General features: G+C 39.7%; 1 protein-coding gene across 1 annotated transcript in view; it reads right to left on the bottom strand.

Moving 5' to 3' along the window:
• LOC109418097 (neurotrophin 1) overlaps positions 1-7,213 on the bottom strand; it is a 113,636-nt gene extending 106,423 nt beyond the window's left edge. Inside the window, exon 1 of the mRNA XM_029870882.2 lies at positions 6,928-7,213. The gene's annotated coding sequence lies outside the window, so the exon portion shown is untranslated. The remainder of the gene's footprint in view (positions 1-6,927) is intronic.
• Positions 7,214-24,985: the final 17,772 nt, after the last annotated feature.

Raw genomic sequence — 24,985 nt, forward strand, 5'->3', positions numbered from 1 at the left:
GAATTCTTGCGTGGATCTCTCAGGAAGCTTCCGTACTAGATAGCAGTTTATGGAGAAACTTTAGAATTGCTCGCAAATAAACATTTGGGGAAACGTTTCCGAAGAAATTCCAGAAACTATGTATGAAGGGCTTTCCAAAAAAATACCTTTAGAAATCCCCGGTGATATGCCCATATAACTTCCCGATATAATTTCTATAGGAATCCCTAATTAAATCCCTAGAGTAATTTTTCAAGAATTTCCTGCATAAAAATCTCCAAGGGATTTGCGATGACATCCCTGGACATATCCCAGGGAAATTATTGAAAGAAAACGTGGAAAAGGGTATCCTGATGGAACCATTGCATGGTTTCCGTAACAAATTATCTAGATTTCCTCCCAAAAATTCCTAAAAATTCTAATCAGAAGTATTCCCCAATGACTCGCTAGAAAGGAAACAAGAAGAATATTTACATTCTGCAACACCTTAACAAATGATCGGTGAAATAATTGGAGAAGTTTGCTAAAGAACCCCAATATGAATTTCTGAAGACTTCTTTAGAATCTAGAAAAAATATTCTGCTATCCGTGCGGTTAGCGCCGACAGTCGTCTAGGCGTATCGTAAGCCTCGGAGTGTGGGTTCGATTCCCGCTCCAGTCGGTGAAAACTTTTCATCAAGCGAAAAAATCATTACTGGGCCACTGGGTGTTCTGTGTGTTGCCCGTTGTCTAGTGTAATTAATATGTTCAGTCTGTGCAACCTCTGGCTGAAGACGGTGTGAATTGTCTTTTTTTTAAATTACTAAAAAATACTCCAAGGGTTCAGAAAGAAATTCCTCAAAGAGGCCCTGGAGAAATTCTGGTGAAATCCCTAAGTACAGTATGCGGCAGGAAAAAATGCGAAAGTGTTTTTCAACTTCAAACCTCGTTTTCGTCCATTTGACGTTAACCAATCTATGTTTCAACGTTTCATGATCTCTAATAGGCTAGTTTTCTGAAAAGTTAATTGAAAATTTTCCCATTTTGGTCACTAACCTTTAGAGGGCGGCGCCTGAAGCTAAAGACAATCAGAATTTTCAAACCGCAGAAAAGTACACAGGTCGCTAAATTTCGTATCTGATAAAACACATTTTTTAATTATCTCTACATTATCATCAAATATATGTACTTATTTCATCTAGTATGTGAAACTACATGGCTCTGGATCAGTATGGTCTGGTTGTTCATCGAATTTGAGGTAATTTTGTTACTGTTATAGTCATTTTGTTTAATGACCATTGGGCGCGCAGTTTTTTGATACCCACTTATTAGGCTTACATTATCACATGTTAAACATCAAATATGTTCATTTTTATTTTTCAGTGCTAGAATATAGACATTGACTGATACACTGCCATGAAAAAATAGTCATATATATCCCATATTTAGCGTGTAATAGTGCCTTGAACTTTTCGCATTTTTTCCTGCCGCACCCTGTAAATTGCCTATGGAATTCCTTGATGAATTATCCAATGAATTGTTGTCGAAATTATTTCTTTACAGCATTCCAGTAACAACAATTGAAACAATTCCTTGATTGAAGGAATTTCTCGAAGAAATGTCTCGTTTGAATACATGAAGAAATTGCTATTGGAACACTTAGATAATTTCCTGAAAAAGTCTCCGAAAGTATTCCGAAGGTATGTAGCCCAGGTAGCCCAGAATGGTCAAATGCATTCAACTATTTTTTCTCGAAAACAATCGATAGGAAACAATTTAGAGATTTTTTTACCTAAAATAGATTCTACATACATTTTTCAATGAATGAAGGTATACATATATTTTCTTACTTTGATCCGTTCTTAAATTACAGAATGAAAAAAAAAACAAAATAAAACAAAAACATGGACCTTGTAAAATGCTATTCGAGTCGGTCTGAAAACCAGAACTCGTTTCAATGTACAATTTCAAACGAAAAAAAAAAACATTATTATTCTCCTTTTTCCAATTTAAGCTACATCGGTTTCAAAAATAAAAAAAAATAGGAAAAACGTGTGAGATCTTATAACATGATATTCGAAATTTTTAACTGTTTCTGGCCCGACCTGAAGAACCAAACAAGCTCATAACCAATAGACCTCTTCATAAAAAAATGAAATTTCTCGAATTCAGCCAGTCACCTCCACATCTTAATTCTAATGCTGAAACAAACTTCTGGTCAAATTTTCAGCTTAATTGGTGAAGATTTCGAGGTGCCTCAAATCAAAATAGTGTTTTTTGGTCATTTTTCGCCTTTAAAAAATGCCCGTGGAGGCTAGAAGCCATATAAAATATCGTGGTAACTCTAAAATGAAAGATATGTATGTTCCTTACAACTTTTGTGAACATTATGTACTGATAGGAGGATGTTTTGATCATATTTTTTCGTTTTTCAAACATGCAAGTATGCTAAAAAGTTACATTTAACAACAGTTTTTGTTCTACGAAATTCAAACACTCAATTTTTACCACAAGTTTCAAACCATTATATGATTACCCACAATATTCTGAACAATATTACCATACATCATTTTCTTACCCGATCTACGGAAAAAAACACAAAAATCGAAAAGTAGAAGCTATCCTGAGTTTTTTGATACCTGGGGTTGACGCAACTGCTGGCAGGCAGAAAAGTCAAACATAGTAGCTTTGCTTTTTCTTGATGATTGCAATGATTGATCATTGATTCAAGTGACAGGTTGACACAAGTACACATTGCCTTAACAAAAGTGGCATATAATGTACCTCAGTAGAATATGAGAAATGGTTCAGATGGTAAGGCTTTGGACTGGCAAACCAAAGGTTCAAAGTTTGAATATAAGACCATTTGCTAAGATTTTTTTGTTATCAAGCTGGTAATATCAACTATCGTTCTAAACTTTGCTTTGCATACATAATAGAAATACACTAGAACTCCAATGGCGCTGTAGTCACTTTTCACAATTAATTATTTTAATAACTTTAATTGCAATAATTCACTATTTTCAAGTGTCTTTCTTGTAGAGGACCTTTTGTTTTGGTAAACAAAATTAACTTGACACTTCTAGTACCGCTGCTGACGCTGTAAGGGCGTGGCAAACTAGATGTTAGTCACACGAACAGTCACGACATTGAACTTCTGTGGCTAGTTATTCTACTGCATACATGATGGCTAGCGTAGGGGAAACCGCATAAACTAGCGCATGCATATACGCTTCATTCTGACAGAATGATAAAACCTTCATTGGGTACGTAGTTGAAAATCGGACACGCTAAATAACTAATTTATTACTTTATTCCAAAAGCTAGACTTTACATATACTGGCGTGAGTGAGAAATGGACAAATTGAGGTGAAATTTGCGAAAAAGTTGCTCGTCCTCTCGGTGAGACTCGAACTCACGACTCCTACTCACTAGACAGGCGCGTTGCCGCTACGCCACGAGAAGACTCGAAGACGTAGCTGCTAACCTGAATTCAAGTTCAACACAAAATTCCGAGGTTATCTTTTCCACAGATTGCACCCCTTTCGGATGGAATGAGATGTACATCCACACTACGCATATATTGTATATGTAAAGCCTAGGCGAGAGCGCATTGTTTTTGTGTGTTGGAAGTCCACACACCTCTCATCGACGACTGTGTCGAAGAGATCGCGCGGTGAGCGGAAAGCTTCCAATGGGTCGCGACGTTCTCAAACGACCGGTTACGGAACATGAGTCCGTTGCTCGATGACATAATTAAATTAATTAATTATCGATTTTTGCGGCTTAACCAGCCGAATGGAAGTTTTACTTTATTCCAAAAGCTAGACTTTACATATACTGGCGTGAGTGAGAAATGGAAAACGGAGGCAAATAAATAACGTCGTTTGTTCATTTCATGACTGCGTAGCCAAAAATAGCTAATTATGTTTATTTTATCTATGTTTGTCGTTTGAAATTGTCCATATAATTTAGTTCTGGTATAAAAAAACTGAAAAATTGTTTTCTTTTGCTAGTTTTAAGAATCGAAGAAAATTAAATTCGAGAAAAAAATGTAAAAAGCAATTTTACCATCTGGGGCTACTAAACAATCTTTGAGGCAGGAAGTCAGCATTTTCCAGAAAAATAACCAAAAAAAATCAAAAAATAATCATGTCCAACTTTTTGAACTCTCTAAGCAGAATACCCACTTTGAATAAGTGTAATCACGCATTCGTCAAAAAGTAAGGTTTTTGGAAAATTGAAATTATTTGACATTAACACAGTTCCGCTATGAATATTATATCCAGCGTATTTAAAAAAAGACGTATTGAACATCGTCTTCAGCCAGAGGCTGTACAGACTGAATGAAACTTAACACTAGACAAGGGACACACGGAGCATGCCCGACTAGAAAACTGTAACATAATTATAACAAACTATGATATTTATAACTCATTGTGATATAATCATGTTAAACATTCTTGTTGTTTTCAAAATAATATAACTCAATTTAATCCATTCTGTTATAAATGTTATTTGCCAACTCATTGTATTATAATTTAATTAAGAGTCTTCGACAAATGTTACAATATTATATCAAATTTAGATAGAAACTAGTAATCCTGAGGCTTAAATTCATATCACATTTTGTTATAATTTTAATCTGATTATAACAGAATAAGTTATTATCTTGATTTTACTGGAGTATTTTTTTCTACAATTTTAGTTATTTCAACATAATCCTGCATCTAGTTTATAACATAATAAGTTATAGAAAAAAAATAGAACAACATAACACAATATGATATAAACTTGATACAATTTTGCACAAGTGGATATGGAGAAGAAACTATTCTCACAAAAAGTTTCAGCGCCCGATGCGGGAATGAATCGAAAACTCACCCAATAGCATGGTGCGATTGGAAGCTTGGTGATCCCAAACGCACGGCTACGAGGCTTTTAAGTTATGATTTGTAGAAGAAGAAATTGTTTTTTTTTTCAAAAATTGGCCGGAGAAAATGATTATGGGTGGATGCAAAAGTAAATGATTTACAAAATCTAATCTCATTCGAATTAAAAAAAAAGCTCGTGCTAAAAAGGTCATATTTTTTCGAGTTTTGGGCTAGCAATGGCATAAAGCTGTACTGCTCTATGAAAAGCTAAAAACATGTCCTCTTTTGGTAGAGAATAGAAATGATTTTAAGTAAATGATGATGGTCGGACGAATCTAAAAACTGATCATCATGGTTTAACCAATTCAGAAAAAGCCAATTTTAGCAATGCTTTACTGGAAATTTATACGTTTACCTTCCCATTGTCAAAATATATCCTCTTCATTATTGAAATTACATAGATTTTCTATAATATTTCTTTGAAATTAGGATCGACTGTAAAGCCTGTATCCGCAATAATCGGGACACAGAAATACGCTGTAACTCTGCAATAGATATATTAAAATTGCTCAAATTTGACCTAGTGACATCTTTAGATGTGTTCATTTCACCTACAAAATTTCATGTGAATCGGTGCAGTACTTTTTGGTGTAGCAATGCATGAGTAGACTGTGCGCCATTGAATTTTGTACAGCCCCTAGTTTTGCTTGTCAGCGCTGTAACTTTTTAATTTGGCAAAGGAAATGACTGATCGGGCGTAGGATCGGGATTCGGACCTCTTTCGTTACTGTATGTCTACGTAGACATACAGTAACGAAAGAGGTCCGAATCCCGATCCCTAGTGATTTAAGTTACGGTTTTCCGGATGAAAACGGACGGGAAACTAGAGTATCGAATGACGGTTGAAAGATTGAAAAATCTACATGACGAAAAAACGACCAAAAACTCGATTCCTTGAAAAAGATCCGATACGGATCGAAACGTCGGAGTAAGAGAACATAAGGTGTTTTTGATCTCACAATCGGACTGAAAAGCCAAGAAATTCTCCTAAGCATATTGGCTTAGTTATATTGCTGATGATGATTGGTCCAACCATGATCCATTCTTTGGTTAAACCAAAATCAAAATTGTTTGACCAATAAAGACGATTTATTTAATTATTTTATTTACTAACTTGCATGTTTTTCGTACTTTCAAGAAAGGAGAAGAGTAGAGCTTTCCATTGATACCAAATTGCAAAAGAGACGAACCAGCCAAGGGCTGAAAGTCTCTTTAATAGACATATTATTTAATAAACCAAATTGTGTATGCTTCGGTATTATAGTCACAGCAATATTTGGAAACAAATATCCCAATTAACACACTTGTCACCGAAGAGTCACGGAATTGCAGGTTGTTGTTGCGCAGAAGTCACAGAGCTATCATTTGAAAAAAAAAATCATACAAATAGTTTCATCAATTTACGATGGATTTCATGATTTTAACAATTTTTGTGTAGTTTTCCAGATTAATCTACCTTTGGTTTAAAGAGCACAGGAAAATGAGACAATGAGATATGCTCCGGCCTCACTGCGTTATACATCCGATATCCAAACATGTTCGGTACGGGGAATCTCCACCAATTGAAATCCCACTATTAAGGCAAACGGGTTCGATGGAATTGATAATAATCTTGACAGTGGAAATTAAAACGTATTTACCGTATTAATAACAATTAGATTCCATGTCATTTGCGCATTCAATTTTCTCCTGTTTTTCACATAAAATCTTCAAGCTCGTTCCAATTATAGCAAACAGCAAATTCTCGTGGGGTCGAAGCTTCCGATTTGACTACTTTCGCATAAACAGATGGACCACCCTATCGAACACTACAGTTGTTTTATGGGAATTCTTCTTTCACACCACTTGACGTCACGTTTCTCAGTTTCGAACCCAAAGGTGCGTATCCAGTCGTTTCACGGTCGGTCACTTTCCTTTGCACTTTGTTCCCAATACCGAAGCACCCCAGTTCCACGTTAATTGAAGTGGCTCCTAATAGCACCCAATCACCACCCATCCCATCCCGAAAAACTGCACTCCGGAAAATGTGTAGCACCTTGTAACTCCAATTTCTGGTACTTCACCGCCTCGAGTTTCCTCGCTTGCACACGCGTTCAACTCTTCCGTACAGTTTTCAGTGTTTCACTTGAAAATCCAACGAAACCAATCGAAAGCAAACGGCACAATTCAACGCGTCAAAGTGTTTTTTTTTCTCTTCTTCAGGCTTTGCTTTTTTCCACCACTGGCGGCGGATTGGAGAGCGTTTCACCTGCGGTTCCGATCGAGTCTCGTTAGTGACTGACGGCGGTGGCGTCGACGACGACGGTGGATCCACCTTGGGGAGGCCACGGTCAGCAGTAGATCCCCAACCGTTGTTGCGTTGCGGTGCGTTAACTCACACTTCCAGCGGATCGGAGAAAGCATCCGGATTGTTGCTGTTGGGTGTTCGCGGTTGCATGCAAGAGACGATTTGAGAATCAACGCCAACAACGGATAACGACAAGCAACGGGCGGGCGCGCGTGCCGTTCAACATGCGACTCTCGTTGAGAGAGTGAGTGCTTCTGCTTGCTTCGCATCAACATCAGCAACGGATAGATTTCCAGTTGTGGGGAAAATCTTCTTCTCGTGGCGTTGCGTGATGACTGAAGAGGAAGCTTTCGATCATACTGGCTGGCTGGTTGCTTGACGAGGGTCCGGATGCACTTGAGAAAGGAAATTGAAGATCAAAACAACTTCCATCGCCGTTTGGAGCCGATCGATGGAACTTGTACTTGGGTAATCGTGACCGTGAAAGAGTGCAAGAATGCTGTTGAGTGAGCTATTGATAGATAGTGACAAACTTGGAGTACCTACCGGAAAGGATTTTCCTTATTTATCATTACCTGCCAATTAATATCAAACATGTTTAGTGGCTCAGCGCTTTCTTGAGCCATTTTGATGTTTAGTTGTTGAAATTTCTTCTTTGTTTTGGTGTTACGGCTCACTTGGAACAAAGCCTGTTCAAGTATCTTGAAACAAACACAATATTATTTGTTCAAAGAACTTAGAGGGACTCTTGGTCGAATTTTAAGAATCAACAAAAACTGAAATAGGGTTTGTTTATTTCCTTGTTCCATGTTAGCTATACAAATTTAAGTACTTACATTTTTTAGTGTTGAACATAGCAATAAATTTTGTCCTTAGTTACTACCCAAGAAACAATTACTAGTTTAAAAAATGTTTCTCAAAGCAGCGTTATTAAGCCACAAGTCGAACTATATTTGGTCTAGTTGAGTAAAACTATTATTCAACTTTTGTTAGCCCTGAAATGGAGAATCTGATCAACATCAACCGTTCTATAAGCATTTCAAATCTAATATTTATTCAATGTTCGTCCATTAGCTATGTAGCTGTTTTTCGACGTTCAAACCGTTTACAACATATTTACAAATACATCAGAAACTTGTCGGGGCCCGTGGCGTAGTTGGTCACACGTTCGCTTCATATGCGGATGGTCATGGGTTTGATTCCCAGCCCCGGCACTTGCAATTTTTCGTCAGTTGCTTTTCCCCCGAGAGCAACTGACACTGACCCTCTTCTGAGCCCCATTGCTCAAACGGACCCGGATACCTGGACATCGGCGAACTGCTACTCATAATGGACCCCCAATCGGACTGGAAAGGAACAACGGCCCATCCATCATCCTTGTGCTCATCATTCTACTAGGTATGAAGTAGAAAAACCCAAATTAATCCACCTAGTGGTGATAGCGCCTTTCTCGTCGAATATGTTCTCATGATCCTTCCGTAGACGTAAGCCGATGTGTTCGTGAATCCTGAGAATACTTTATTTTAAAAAGCAAGAATTTTATCAAAGCCATCATCGAATTGTATTTTTTTTTTTTTGATGACACATATTCCGATGTTATGTTCAACGTGTAGGCATTGTGGAAAAATATCTGACTTCGTCAAAGTTTTTTCTGCACAATTTAGGCTATATTCAATTATAATTATAATTATTATATTATTATACATTCAATTATAAATATAATTATCTTAGGTTTACAAGATTGCTATAAAAATTGAAATCAAATTTAAATGCAAGTATATGAAATTTCACATACTAAATCCCATACAAATTTCAACCACATTAGGGCGTGTCCATAAACTACGTAGACTCTGAGGGGGGAGGGGGGGGGTTAAGGCCAAAGTCTACGGTTCATACAAATTTCGAAATTTTTGTATGGACGAAAGTCTACGAGGGGGGAGGGGGGGTCTGAGATTGTCAAAATTGAGTCTACGTAGTTTATGGACAGCGCCTTACAGAGTGCGAGTAATTTTAGATGCAAAAGAGGATTGAAATTTGAAAAAACTGTTTTCTGAGTTAATGCGATTTAATTTTAATTTTCCCGTACAACGTTGGTCCATACTATTGTATATTTACACCCTACGAGTCTGAAATGGCATAGTCGACGGCGTCGACTAGGATTGAACCTAGACCACAGAGAACAGACTCCAGACAAGAACAAATTTCATTCAGAAAGTTGTGTAAGGATATGAGAAACACAAATTAAAAGCGAACAAGATCAAGTAAACGGTGACCAAAGCCATATCAAGAGCGATTAGTTTTCTTATACATTTATCCACTTCTGGCGGGAATCGGTTCTGGAACACTACCTGTTGTCTGAAATATGGTCTGAAACTATTTTCTTGCTAACCGTGCTTATCATGTTATCGAAAGAGCCACGATTTGGGTTTGGGTTTGGTTCGCCAAATATAAAATGGCTACTTTCAGCGGGAAACTCGGAATCGATTCCTGAATAATACCGATTCCGGAGAGATAGTTTCTAATGCGGCCTGCGCGTATTTTCATGCTAACCGTTCATTAGGCTATCGAAAAAGCCACGATTTGATATTTTGCATGCATGGGTTTGATTCACTTTTATTCTTGGTCACTTCTGGCAGGACACCTGGAACCGGTTCCAGTTCACTACCGGTTCAGATATGTTCTGAGAATATTTTCCTGTTAACCTTCCATCAGGTTATCTAAAATGCCGCGGTTTGATGTGTCGCATGCATGGGTTTGTAGCATTTTCATATTTGGCCTCTTCCCCGGGTACCGGTCCAGAACACCTAAATGGCCATAACTCCGGAACGGCTGAACCGATCCGAACCATTTTTAATTGGAAACAATGGGACCAGATTCCGCGCCGAATGAACCGTCGATCATTAAAATCAGTTGAGGTTTACTGCCAAAAAGTGATGTGAGTACACATACACACACAGACATCACCTTAATTCATCGAGCTGAGTTTATTGGTATATGTAACTCGACCCTCCGGGCCTTCTACGAAAAAGTCATTTTTAGAGTGAACATATAGCCTTTCCAGTACACTTAGTGTACGAGAAAGGCAAAACATTTCAAATTTAATTTTCAAACTTAACTTTTCAAGCCTAATTCGGTGATTCTAGAACCCAATTGGACCGAATTTGTGCTCAAAATTGCGATATCTCCACTGGTTTCCGAGATATTTGAAAAAAAATGTCATATTTTGGTATCCAACCCAAAAACTACTAAAAAGCTAGATTTTTTTCAAATATCTCAGAAACCAGTACAGATATCACAATTTTGAGCACAAATTTGGCCCAATTGGGTTCTAGAATTACCGATTTAGACTAGAAAAATTAAGTTTGAAAATTAAATTTGAAATGTTTTTTGAAAGTTTGTCCTAGCAAAAATTTCTCTTTGAACCCTTTGCGGCACCCCTAAATATAAACCAAAATCGCTCATTTTTGTACAGCTCACTTATTTCGACAAGTAGTTCACTTTCCACTTAGAAAATCATATATCGGAGAGATTTTTTGAAATTAGCCCCACCCTAGTGGGACACCCTTAACCGGTTCCGGAAAATTTAGATGGTTCATTTTTACATTTGACCAATTCCGACGGGACACCTGAAACCGGTTGTGCAACACTACCGGTGGTCTCTATCGTAATCTGAGCTGATTTTCTTGATTGAAAACCGTTCATCAGCTTATCGAAAAAAACCGCGATTTGTTGAAGCGCATGCATGGAGTTCGGTTCCCTTCTACATTTGACCACATCCGGAGGGACACCGGGAACCGATTCCGGGACACTACTAGTTTTCCCAAGCATGATATTTTTTCTTGGTAACCGTTCATCGGGATACATTAAAACCTATTTGATGTGTCGCGAATATTTTTAGGTTCTCTTTTATATTCGGCCACTTTCAGCGAGACACCTCAAACCGATTCCGGAACACTATCAGTAGTTTCTAATGTGGGCTTAGCTTATTTTCTTGCTGATCGTACAAGTTATCGAAAAGGCCACGATTTGATGTGTTGCATGTATGAGTTAGGCCCCTTCCGACCACTTCAGATATGATCTGAGGCTATTTTCCTGCTCACCATTCCTCAGGTTATAGAAAAAGCGGCGATTTGATGTGTCGCATGCATGGGTTTGATCCACTTTTATATTTGACCACTTCCGGCGGGACACCCGGAACCGGTTCCGGATACTACCACATCAGATATGGTCTGAGACCATTTTCCTGTTTACCATTCATCAGGTTATAGAAATAGTGGTGATTTGATGCGTCGCATGCATGGGATTGGTTCACTTTTATATTTGGCCACTTCCGGCGGGACACCCGGAACCGGTTCCGCAACACTACCGGTTCAGATATAGTCTGCGACTATTTTCCTATTTACCGTTTATCGAGTTATACAAAAAGCTGCAATTTGATGTGTCGCATGCATGGGTTTAGTTCACTTTTATATTTGGCCACTTCCGGCGGGCACCCGGAACCGGTTCCGGAACACTACCGGTTCAGATATAGTCTGTGACTATTTTCCTGCATACTGTTCATCAGATAATCGAAAATGCCGTGGTTTGATGGGTCACATGCATGGGTTTGTTGCAATTTCATACCTGGCCCCTTCCTGGGGTACCGGTCCGGAGCACCTAAATGGCCATAACTCCGGAACGGCTGGACCGATTCAAACCATTTTCAATAGGAAACAATGGGACAATATACCGCGTCGATTGAAACCAAAAGCGTTGAAATCGGATGATATTTACTATCCAAAAGTGAGGTGACATTTTTGTACACATACACACATACACACGCACACACACACACACATACATACATACACACACACATACACACACACAGACATCATCTCAACTCGTCGAGCTGAGTCGATTGGTATATAAGACTTGGCCTTCCGGGGGTTCTATCAAGATTTCATTTTTGGAGTGAACATATAGCCTTTCGGTACACCTTGGTGTACGAGAAAGGCAAAAATGAAAGCAGCAGAAAGGCAACCAGTTCGATAAAGTAGAATAGAATCTAGGCGCTGTACAAAAAAAAATGTAAGTGCAGCTGTCAATTGAAATTGCTCACGTAGTGCCCCAGTGGACAATAGAGCTGTAAATTAGGTTAAGTGATTAAGAATAAAAAAAAAAATCAGAAACTTTTCTTCAACGTTTATTAAACCAAGTTGTATGATGTCTTTTGTATAATCGTCTAATAAAGTTGTAAGTAACAATTATAGCTAATCAACAGCCAGGATCTTGATAACAAGCTTTCTACGACAATTATTCCACCACTGTGCAATTGAAACAGTGTAATAATGTCAGTGATTACATTTGATTGAACAAATGCTGCAATAATGTTTCATAAACGTACCTTCAATATAACTGTTTTAATGAATAAGCAAATATATGTTTTCTTTTTACATATTTTTGAATAGCTTGAAACATAAGTATGATGAACAAAAGCGCTGTTTTAAATATTTATTCGACACATTCTTCAACCCTCTCTCTTGTTTAACTGTCGGCGCTCTGGCAGAATACTTGTTAAACTAACATGCTTTGTAATGGTTCTGAATTGTTACTTGGGTAAGTTAACGTTATCAAATTTCTGTGGTTTTGTAAAAAATTGTAGCCGCTGCTGGGCGATCCAGCATAAAACACGTGGCTTATGCGCCACTCCTCGAAAAGAGACCACGAGCCCAATTTTAAATTGCCCGGATGAGACTCCCTGAGGGCGAGTCCATTTAATTTCCTGGAAAGGAATTATGGATCGATCCAGCTGGCTACGATCTAAAACGGCCAAACGGGAAATCCCTATTACCACAACATAACAGCACAATCACGACGACACTCAGAGACGACGGTGAGAGATCTCACCTGAACCCCTACGATCCCTACGATCCCACTAAAGAGAAGTTCTCATCATTGGCGAACTCTCTCTCCTCGCCACCAGATCCCTCACTGAGCTGGAAGACACTCATAAAACAACCCAATCAAACTCGACATGTGGAGGACGGGAAACGAAGCTACCATTGGCGTAACTAGAGGGGGGGCCAGGGGGGCCAGGCCCCCCCCCAGAATCCGCCAGGCCCCCCCCAGAAATTTTTCAGGACTTTATATATGGAAATTAGAAAAAAATCTGAAAACTGTCGTGGTGACAAACTTAGATCTATATTCTCAATTTAGTTGAAAATCGGAGTTTTCGACTAGCGAAGTTGGATTTTTCTCCAAATCCGTGCGTCGGACCTAACTTCGGAAGTGGTGCACGGATTTGGAGAAAAATCCAACCTCGCTAGTCGAAAATTCCGGGTTTTAACTGCACGTACAGTAATAGAAATTTATTTGGCATAATATGTGTTTAAATTGACAGTTATTGGAGACAATTCTCAACTTGTCACTCTTTACAAGATCATTGTCCAAAATAGTCTATGTAATTAGTTAGTTTGTTTGGAAATATTATATAATCAGAATTATATAAAAAGCAATACTTTGTACATCTTCTTTTATAAATCGCTGAGATATTAAATCTAAATGATAATTTCCAGGAATTCCTGTATCTTTAAGAATCTTTGAATTTTCTAGCAGCATTACTGCAAAATATGGTTAAGTGCTTCTTTATGGAAATCAAGTATCATGTGGGAAAAAACTCTGGTTGAATTTGCATTGGAATTCCAGCAAAAGTTTGTGAATTCCTAATGAGAATAGATGTACGTAGCTGAAGCGTAAACGCGAGTGTATTCATTTAAACCATGCTGGAGGTGATTTCTAGTCGGTCACTATTAATTTCTTTTATTTCGTAGGCCAGGGGTATTTTTGCGTCTATCAAACAACGCACAAATTCAAATGGTCATTGAGGAAGTTTTAATATATTTAAAAGCTGGTGCTGCAAGATGTAATCGTAAGTTTGAAGGTATTCATGATTGGACTTGTAAAAGACTTGGTATTCATGAGATAATTGTGAAAGAATTCCTGGATGACTTCTTGGAGAATTTCTTGGCTTCTATGTCCCTCTAAAATTATCTAAAAGAATTTCAATACAAATCGCTGGAGGAATTCCTCTAGAAATCTTTCATATTATTCAAAAAATCTACAAGAAATCCTAAAAAAACCCTGGCGTGAATCCCTGAAAAACATTATGAACGGAATACTGTAATTTTCTAACTAACCGCTGAATAAATTAAAAAAAAAAAATCCTGAGAGAAATTTCGGGAGAAATCATTACAAGAATTCTCGGAGCAATACTTACAGGAATCCCTGGAGTAATTTGAGAAAGTATACCTGGAGGAATCCCTGGAGGAACCCGAAAAGCAATTATGCTAGTAATTTCAGGAAAAAAAAATCTGAAGAATCCGCATCAGAAATTCCTTTAGAAATTACTAGAAATTTTTTTAGATAAATCCTTGCAAGAATTTCTGGATGCATTACTGGAGGAATCCTTAGAGAAATTCTTCAAGAAATCACAGGAGGAGTTCCTAGATGTATTTCTGGAGGATATCCGGGAGAACCTTCTGGAAAAATTTCATGCGGAATCTCTGGAAAAGTTCCTGGACTAATGCCTGGAGCAATAGGGGACTTTTTTATTATCGTACAAATTGGTATGAAGTTTCTGAAGGTTAATGAAATTAGGTAGGGATCATATATATTTGAAAAACTAAATTGAAAAAATCAGGGTCGCCTAATTTTCCGGAAAACTCCAGTGAAAATCAAACATTTTCCACAGACACCACCTACTTTGAAAAATCATAGAACGAAGCATCATAGGCACATTTTTTTGTGAAATCATAAGCAAATTTTCTCAGCAATTCCAAGATGGATTTCTGGAGGAAGTCCTAGAATTTTTTTGGACAAATTCCTGGCGGATTCCCTGGAAAAGTTAATGTATTGATTGATTGATTTGTCTTTTTTAAAGAGACTTTCAGGCCTTGTCTCCAAAGTTAATGGATAAATTTCTGAAGGAGGCATCCCTGGAGAAGTTCCTGGAGTAATGCCTGGAGCATTAGAGAAATTTCTGATGAAATTCCAAGATTAATTTCTGGAAGAATTCCCAGAGGAATATCTGGAGGAATTCCAGGAGGATTTCTTGGAGGAATCTCACGGAAGAATCCTTAGAGGAATTCCTGCAGGAATTTCTGGTATGTATATTCTTGGAGGAATTCCTGGTGGAATTTCTAGAAGAACCTGTGAAATAACTCCTGGACGAATTTCTATAGGAATCCCTGGAGTTGAAATTCATGGATTTATTCCTAGAGGAAACCTGAAAGAATTTCCGGAGGAATCCTTTGGAAAAATTCCTTTATAATTTCCTGAAGAATCTCCTGAAAGAATATCGGAAGCAATCTCTAAAGGATTTCCTGCAGAAATTCCTGGAGGAATGCTGTAGGAATTTCCGAAAAAATTCCTGGAGGGATTCCTGGATCAATTTCTGAAGAAATTCCTGTAGGAATTTCTGAAGAAATACCTACGGTAAAACTTGGTGGAATTTCTTGAGGAGCCCCTGGAGACACTGCGGTAGTAATTTCTGAGGAATTCCCAGAGGAATTCCTGAAGGAATTCCTATATGAATTCCTGAAGGACTTTCTGAAGAAATTCCTGGAGTATTTTTGAAGAAACCTCATAAGGAATTCCCGCAAAATTTCTTAGAGAAATTTCTACAAATATTCTTGAAAGAATCCCTGGAGATATTCTTGGAAAGAACCCTGGAGAAATCCCTGGAGGAACCTTAGGAGGGATTCCTGGAGGAACTTCCGGACAAGTTCCAGGTGGAATTTCAGGAGGAATTTCTGGAAAAATCTTTATAGGAAATCTTGGGGAAATTCCATGGAACTATTTATGGATGAATTCCAGGAGGAATCCCTTAATCCATTCTTTGAGGAATCCTTCAATGAATTCCTGGAAGAATCTCTAGAGGAATTCTGGAAGGAATCCATGGAGAAATTTCTGAATATATTCATAGAGAAATTCCTAAAGAATTTTCTAGAGAAATTCCTAGAGTAATTCTGAGAGAAATTTCTAATGGAGATCCAGGAGAAATTTCCAGAGGAATTTCTGGAGGACTTACAGGAGCAATTTCAGGAGGAATATCTGGAAGAATTACTGGAGAAATCATCGGAGGAATTTATGGAGGAATCCATGAAATAATTCCTGTAGAGGAAACCGCGGAGAAGAAATTCCTGGATTAATTCTTGGGGGAAACCCTGGAAGGATTTCTAGAGGAATTCCTGGAACAATTTTTGAAGAAATTGCTGTACGAATTTCCGAAGAAATTCCTGGATCCATTCCTGAATAAATTACCGAAAGTATTACTGAAGAAATACCTGGGGTAATTTTTGATGAAATTCGTGGTAGAACTCCTGGAGGCTAGGGGCGGGACAGCTCTTAATACCTGTGCTAATACTCGCTAATAAATATTAGATCCCTAATCCTCATCCAAAATTGGATCGATTTTTTTGTAGTATGTCATGACTTTTTCCAACTACAAAATCAAATTGACAGTCATGAATGTAGGCCTTTGGGGTAGGTAGTTGAATCACCAGTAAAACAAGTACTAGTTGCTTTTCGACTTATTGTTTCGCATTTCTATAATACAGAAATCCTATGAAGGATCTATACCGGCTCAGAGAAGTTCCATACAGTGAGTGTACTGAAACTCGGAGCTCTTATCTTGCTACTATAGACAAGCCTTCTACAATAGGTGCATTTTACAACCTTCACCTGATCCAGAAGCTCAAAGAATGGCTTCTGTACTAGTGCCAGATTTCCGGAAAACAATATGAATGTGAATAGCTTCACCTGGTTACAATGATTCCTTGAAAACCATTGAGTGGGTCGGAAACTAAATCTTGATCCACACGTGAAAAGTGCTGTGCAAGCACTGCAAATATTGGCACCTCCCGTCCCTCCCACGCGCACCCCCATCCACTCATGCAAAATTGTTGCAGTAACATTTAGTAGAGGGTAGTCAGCTCTATCTGTTTGTAGGAAAAAAATACAGTTATAACTGTAAACATGCCTAGAAAGGACTGAAGTGGCCGAAGCCTAAAACCACCGCAGCGTTCTCTCGACATGGTGGTCTAAAAATGTCCAGTCCAGCATAGTCATCCACCCAACAGTTTACTATGTATTAATTCCCAATTTATTGCATCACATTGCGATATTTCTGCCATCTTTTTGCGATTAGGATGCTCGCCAGTTTTCTGTTGTACACATTGTACAGCACATGTCAGAGTTTTTTTTTATCATGGCATGCTTGTTGAAAATTTTCTCCAAGGCGGTATATTTCAGTATTAGTATTCTCTAATACCGCTAATACTACTAATTTTTATCGAAGCTGTCCCGCCCCTAGCCTGGAGGAGTCCCTGGAGAAATGCCTGGATGAAATCCTGGAAGAATTCCAGGAAGAATACCTGGAATAATTCTTAAATAAATTCCAGAAAGAATTTGTGGGGAAATTTTTAAAAGAATCCCTTGAGGATTTCCTGAAGGATTCCTGAAAAAATATTTGAAGGAATTTCTAGAGAGATCTCAGGAGGAAATCATTCAGGAATCTCAGGAAGAATTATTGGAATATCTCTTGGATAAACTCCGGGAGGAATTCTTGGGGTAATTTCTAAATGAATCCCTGGAGGGTTTTCTAGATAAATTCTTGGAGAAATTGCGGTAGTAATTTCTGTAGGAATCCTGGATTAATGCCTAGAGGAATCCCTATAGAAATCTCTGGAGGAACTTCTGGAGGAATGCCTGGAGTAACCCCTGGATAAATTCCTGGAGGAATCTCTCGAGAAATTCCTTAAGAAATCCCTGGAGGATACCCTGGGGAATTTCCTTGAAAAATCCCTGGAGAAATTCCGTGACTAATGCCTGGAGTAATCTCTGGATACATTTCTAGATGAGTTCCTGGTGGAGTTTTTAGAAGAACTCCCGAAGCAATCTCTAGATGAATTGCTGGAGAAATCCCGGGATGAGTCCGTGGAGAAACTCCCAGGAGAAATTTCTAAAGAAACCTCTTGAAAAATTCCTAGAGGAATCCTTAGAGAAATTTCAAGAGAAATTCTTGGAAGAATCCCTGGGAAAATTCTTTGAAAAATCCCTGGAGGAATCCCTGAAGCAATTTCTGGAGAAACCTTAGGAGGAATGCCTGGAAAGTTCTGGACAAATTCCTGCAGGTAGTTCTGGATAAATTCCTTGCGGAATCCCAGGAAGAATTCCTGGATTAATCTGTAAAGGAATTTTTGAGAAAATTCCTTGGAACTATCACTGGAAGAATTCTTGAATGAATTCCTGGAGGAATCTCGAGAGAAATTCTGGAAGCGATTAATGGAGGAATTTCTGAAGAAATTCTAAAAGAAATTTCTGAAGAAATTCCAAGAGAAATTTTTGAAGAAACTCCAAGAGAAATTTATGAAGAAAATCCAAGAGAAATTTCTAGATGAGTTCCCAGAGGAATTTTTGGAGCAATTCCAGGAGGAATTCCTGAAACAATTTCTGGGAGAACCTCAGGAGGAATTCCTGGACAAATGTCTGTAGGAAATCTTGGGGAAAATCCGTGGAAATATTCATGGAAGAACTGCAGGAAAAATCCCTTAATGAATATCTTGAGAATCCCTGAATGAATTCCTGGAAGAATCTCTAGAGGAATTCTGGAAGGAATCCATGGAGAAATTTCTGAAGGAATTCCTGGAGAAATTTTTAGAGGAATTCAGAAAGGGATTTCTGGTGGAGTACCAGGAGGATTTTTTGGAGGAATTACTGCAGGAATCATCGGTGGAATTCCTGGAGGGATCAATGAAATAAATCCTGGAGGAATGTGCAGAGGAAATCCTAGAGAAGAAATTCCTGGAAGAATTTTCGGAGGAATTCATGGAAGAATTCCTGGATCCAAACTTGAATAAATTCCTGGAGTAATTCCTGAGGAAATACCTGGGGTAATACCTGGAGAAATTCTTGGTAGAACTCTTGCAGAAGTCTCTGGAGAAATGCCTGAATGAAATCCTAGAGGCATGCCAGGAGGAATACCTGGAATAATTCTTGAAAAAAATCCAGGAGGAATTTCCGAAGGAGTTCCTGGAGGAATCTCAGGATTCATTCCTGATGAAATACAAATTTCGATTTCTGAGGGAATTCCAGGAGGATTTTCTGAAGAATCTCAGGGGAAAAACTGAAGAATCCGCTGAAATTCCTGAGGAAATCCTGAAATCCTGGATTAATTCCTGCGGGAGCTTCTGAAGGAATCCCAATAAGAGTTCTTCTAGAAATGTTTAAAAAAATCTCGGAATTCGTTTTTGTAAGAATAACAGAAGAAATTTCCGGTGAATCCCTGGAGGAACTTTTGAAGTAATTTCTGAAGAAACCCGATGAGGAATCCCGGAAGCAAGCCCCATTAGGAACTCTTTATGGAATCTCAGGAGAGCTTTCTTAGCAAATACCTGGAAGAATTTTTGTAGGAATATTCCTGGATAAAAAAATGAAGAAATCAATGTCTGCAGTAATTGTTGAAGGAATGCTAGGATCCCTAGTGGAGCGGAACCTGGTGGGATGGTAAGAACACTTGACTATCACGCCGAGGACCTGGGATCGAATCCCACTCCCGACAAACTCGCAAAATGTGAGTTCTTCCTTCGGAAGGGAAGTAAAGCTTGGGTCCCGAGATGAACTAGCCTAGGGCTGAAAATATCGTTAATACACTTAAAAAAAAGTAGGATCCCTAAAGGTTTTTTGTACAAATTTTTCAAGCAATTCTTGGAGTGTTATTTAAGAATCTCTAAGTAAAATTTTCTAAAAGAATTTCTGGAATTCATTCCTGCAGATGTAATTATTGGAGCAATCTCTAGTGGAATTTTGGAAGGCATATATGGAGATATCCCTGTAGAAATCTCTGAATACCTGCAGAAATACCTTAAAGGATCTCTGGAGAAATTCATGAAGGAAACTTCGAAAAAAGCACTGGAACAATTACTGGAGGAACCTCTAAAGATATCCCAGGACAAATCCCCGAAAAAAATGTCTAGTGGAATCCCTAGATGAATTCTTGATTGAATTTCTGGAAGAAGCCAAGATGGAATCACTGAATTAAGCTATGGAAAAAAATCTTGGAGGAATTGTTCGTACTCATATAGTTTACAAAACTATGAACAAATCAGAAACAGTCATTATGATTACTCAAAACTACAATACTGATTTGCATATTCACATATCGAGCACCCATCCCGCTTAAAATTCATCTCAAGTCGGGCCCCCCCTGGGCCCCCTCCAGGAAAAAATCCTAGTTACGCCAATGGAAGCTACAAAAAAAACGCGCAGTGATGTTAAATATTATGTTTCCAGTTCAAAACCGAATTAGCGACATTTTTTCTTCGACTTCCGCTGCTTTTGCCTTGCGTTAAACACAATGTCGGAAGTGGGGCGCTATATAGAGCACCAGGTGTACAATACAGCGCCCCACTTCCGACATTGTGTTTAACGCAAGGCAAAAGCAGCGGAAGTCAAAGAAAAAATGTCGCTAATTCGGTTTTGAACTGGAAACATAATACATTTAAACAACCAAATTGCTAGGAAGGAAACTCAAACACATTTATTCCAGATACTAATGGGACGGATACGAATATATTGGGCTTATATGACTATGGTCCACTGCACGAATTTACGCTGACCTGCTTACTTTCACAGAAAAATTGACGTTTGAGAGGTGCAGACACCGCTCAAACGTCAAATTTCGTGTGAGAGTAAGCAGGCCAGTATAAATTCGTGCAATAATCCATATTGACTTATTTACTAGGATGACATACATGTTCACGGGTATACATCAATTCGAATTCATTAATCGTATTCGTGTTCGTTCTCTATCTTCTACCTCCTAGCATGTGTGCGATTTCCCTAGCCACTCCCTCTCTCTTCCTAACTGTGTTCAGTGCTCTGTATCGTGACGTCACATTTGCTGGAAGCTCAGCTTCGTATTTGTCTGCGCTCCTGGTGACGAAGCTTCCCTGCAGTGGCGGCAATAACGCACGCATTTTCATAGGGCCAAGACGTTGGTCCCCCAAGACGCTGTCGGAAGGAATTCCGATCTCCAAAAACGTTTTGTTGGCTTTTCAGCACTTCGTACTCAGTCTTTGACTGGCAAAAAAAGGTCCTCCGCAGCGCCCTCAGCGGACGCCGCACTTCTCGAAAAAAAGGAAAGGTTGACTCACCGATCTGTTCTGCTTACGAACCTTCGCAGTCGATGACCTGCAGGCCGGGTCGTCGACTCACCGGCGGCTTGGCTGATTGATGGCGGTCGTGTAGAAATGTGACAATGACCACCTCCCATAATTATTATCTTGACTGTGTAATTTATCCACAAACATGACTGAACTCTTCTTAGTGTGCAAGTGAGCGCCGGCAAGCACAGCGGCAACATTTGTTCTTCCCAAAGTTGTTAACCTCTCGATACAGAAGCAGAATAAAGCTAAGTTGTGTAGCAATCGGATGTGCGCGTTTCTTTGATCCGAAGTTCCTTTTTCCTCCTTCTCCGCGAGTGATTCTTCCTGCTGCCTGGTTATCTCTGTCCACAGGTCGTTGGTCGTTGATCGGCTCGTCACCGCGTGATCGCAATGGCAGTTGGCGTACCCTATGCAATGGCGGTTTCTGGCAATTGATGCTGCCCGGCTTGACGAACCAGCTTGTAGACCTCGTCCACTTGAAGGTCCCCAGGCCTTCTCGGACCGATATGGTGGCGGATCCGTCCGCTTCCGGCTGTATGGCGGTTGCCGGGTACTTCTCGTCCGTTGGGGAGGAAGCGGTTGCGCTTTGGCGCGGCGAACTGCGGATTGAAGAGAAACTGGCGGGATACGAAACGTAAGCACTGGCACAAGAGCACATTCAGAGCACAGATTCTTACCTCGATATTGAGTTAACTATTCAACTAACAATCGCACACAATTCTCTACGCACACCTTATAGCCTACTGTAGAACGAACAATTATTTAATTATTTAACTATATCGAACATCACTTTAAACAAACCTACTTCTGGCACACGAAAAACTAAAAAACAAACGCGGACACTTCCAATTCTTTGGACGATCACGAACGAAATGATCGAGTCTCTGAAGCCTCAGATAAAAGAAAGTGAATGATCTCGGACGTACCCGGAAGTACGTCATTTCCCGAAACCCTTCGTGTTACATCGTTACTACACCGCTATGCGGATAGCTTGACCGATAGTCGTGCTGCTTTCCCTTTCCCACCTTATCCAGAAAACAAATGGCCCCGATCTCGGAAAGCGTTTGTTAATGGATGCCTTTTCATTTGCCTAAGCTAAAAGGGGTATGTATAAATTCAAATAATCTGAGATAGATCGCATTTCCTTACAATCTATCTTATTTCAAATATTTACAGACTCATCTTACAAAAATATATACAAATTCTCATGACCGCTACAAAATTAGATTTAATTCAGTTAGTTTGAAGAAGAAATTAACTGCGTTCACCTATGATACACTCAAACCTTTCTTATGCACGTGGCTGGGGGTGCACGAATAAAAAATGTGCTTACATTTGAAAAGGAATAAAAAGAGGGAATTATGTGCATTTATTTAGGTAAGAGCTTCAATGAGAAAACTTAATTCGTGAGAACAGATCTTGTTCCTTGGCAATTCAGAGTTTCCCATTGCTCATGTGTACATAAATGTGACAGCGAGCCTCCCACCAAATTGTCTCCCAGCTCTTCAAAATCGCAGTGTGCTGCGCTGCTAGGAGGCTCACGAAAATTTGGTGGGTGCGAGCTAGGCACATAGCTCCCGGGGAGCTCGTCTCATGCGCTGCGTGAGCTGTTGGTATCTAAGGTGAAAAACAACTTCTTGGTAACGAAGAACCTCAACAACTTTTTTCTGTACACAACTCAAGTGTCTGGTTGGTCTATAAGATACGACTAGGGATTCTCAATGCAAAGGTTCAGGTTTCAATTCTCGTTCGTTTAGGAAGTTTTTGTCGTGAAATTTTCTAATTTAACCAGCGCATGAGACGAAGCTCATGAGACACATCTTGAAAAAAATGAGGCGCACAACTTCCAGTCTCAAAATGTACAGAGCTCCTGGGAGCTCGCTTGCCATGTGGCTCCCGTACATGGGACTACAGCACGTGTACATCAACTCTGCTTGGCATTTGAGATGGGGACAAAGGGGTTTGCAGGAAGTTCCCAGAGAGCTCAAAAAAATGTGTCCAAGTGGCATCACGGGCAATTCAGAGGGTTGTTTCAGAGAATTTCAGGACAGTAATGACGGCAACTTTGGCATCGGGGCGAGCAAAGGGAGGTTGCAAAGGTGTTTCAGGGGCTACCAGGAGAACTCTAAGGTGTTTTAGGTGGTCAACGGGTTTCAGAGGGTACCTGGATGTCTCCGTGACGTTAAGGGGGTTTCAGAGGCATTTCCGATGGGGTTTCAGGGGTGTTTCAGGACATCTCAAGGGGATGACCTCAGAGGCGCTTCAAGAGCTCTTAGGGGCGTCCCAGGGGGTTTTGGGGAGGTACCAGGGGATCTCATTAGAATTTCAAGAAAGTAACATGGGATCTCAAGAGCATTTAAGGGGATCTCAGGTTGTTTCAAGAACTTTCAGAGGTCTCCTAGAGGCCTCGGGAACTTCAAGCGCCCTAAGGGTATTCCAGGGGGCCTCTGGAACGTTTCAAAGCGTCTCAGGGTCGATTCAAGGAGTCTTATGGGTGTGTATGATAGTTTCAAAGGGGTACCAGGAGATCTCAGGAGCATTCCTAGGGGCCCCAGGGAGTTTCAGGGGGTAGCATGTGGTCTCAGGGGAGTTTAAAGGGATCACAGGGTTTTAGGAGGCCCAGGGGACTCCAAAGAATCTCAGGGATGCTTCAAGGAGTCTCAGAAGGCTTCAGGGGATCTCAGGGAGTTTCTGGGGGGGGGTCTCAAGGATACTTCAAAGAGCCTCAGGGTGTTCCATGGAAGTTTCAGATGTTTTCAGGGACATTTCAGGGGGTCGCAAGGGTGATTTAGGGGATTCCAGAGGCTACCAGGAGGTCTTAGAGGCATTTCTAGTATGCCCCAGGAAGTCTCAGGGTTGTGTCTAGGAGTTCAGGAGGATTTCAAAGAGTACCCGGAGGTCTCTCAAGTGCTTCAGACTATCTCAGGGGCGTGTCGTGGGGGGGGGGAGGCTTCAGTGGGCTCCAGGGATCTCAGAGTGCTTTGGGGGATTTCAAGGAGGTGTCAGGGAGTGCTGCGTGATAACAGAGACGTTTTAAGGGGGTCCCATGAAGTTTCGGTGGCTCAACGGGTCTTAGGGTTGTTTCAGGGGTTCTCAGATGCATTTCATAGGATCTCAAGGGATTTCCAGGGAGGCCTTTGGAATGTTTCAAAGGATCTCTGGGGGTTCCAGGAAAGTTCCAGAGGATTTAAGGAATGTTGCAGGAGGTTTCAGGGACGTTTATATAATGTCCTAGGAAACCTCAGGAGTGCGTCAAGGGCAGGGATGCCAGATTTTTTTTGAAAAATATGTATCACTATTTCGAAAATCTGTATCCCATACTTAATTTTTGTAAAAAATCTGTATCTTATGCTCATACAAAAATAAAGTAGCCCTCATAGCTCATAAATCTGTATCTCTAAATAAAGAAGCCTTCATAGCTCAAAAATCTGTATTGCAAATAAAACGAAATCTGTACGTATGCTCAAAAATATGTAGGGTAATTCTCCAATTGTTGCACACCTCATAAGAATAACATGGAGTGTGCAACAATAGGCGAATTTTTAGCCCTGCAACAATTGGAAAATTACCCTATAATACAGATAAATCTGTATATATGG

This window comes from Aedes albopictus, chromosome 2 (assembly GCF_035046485.1).
Source record: "Aedes albopictus strain Foshan chromosome 2, AalbF5, whole genome shotgun sequence".
Taxonomy (NCBI): Eukaryota; Metazoa; Arthropoda; class Insecta; order Diptera; family Culicidae; genus Aedes; species Aedes albopictus.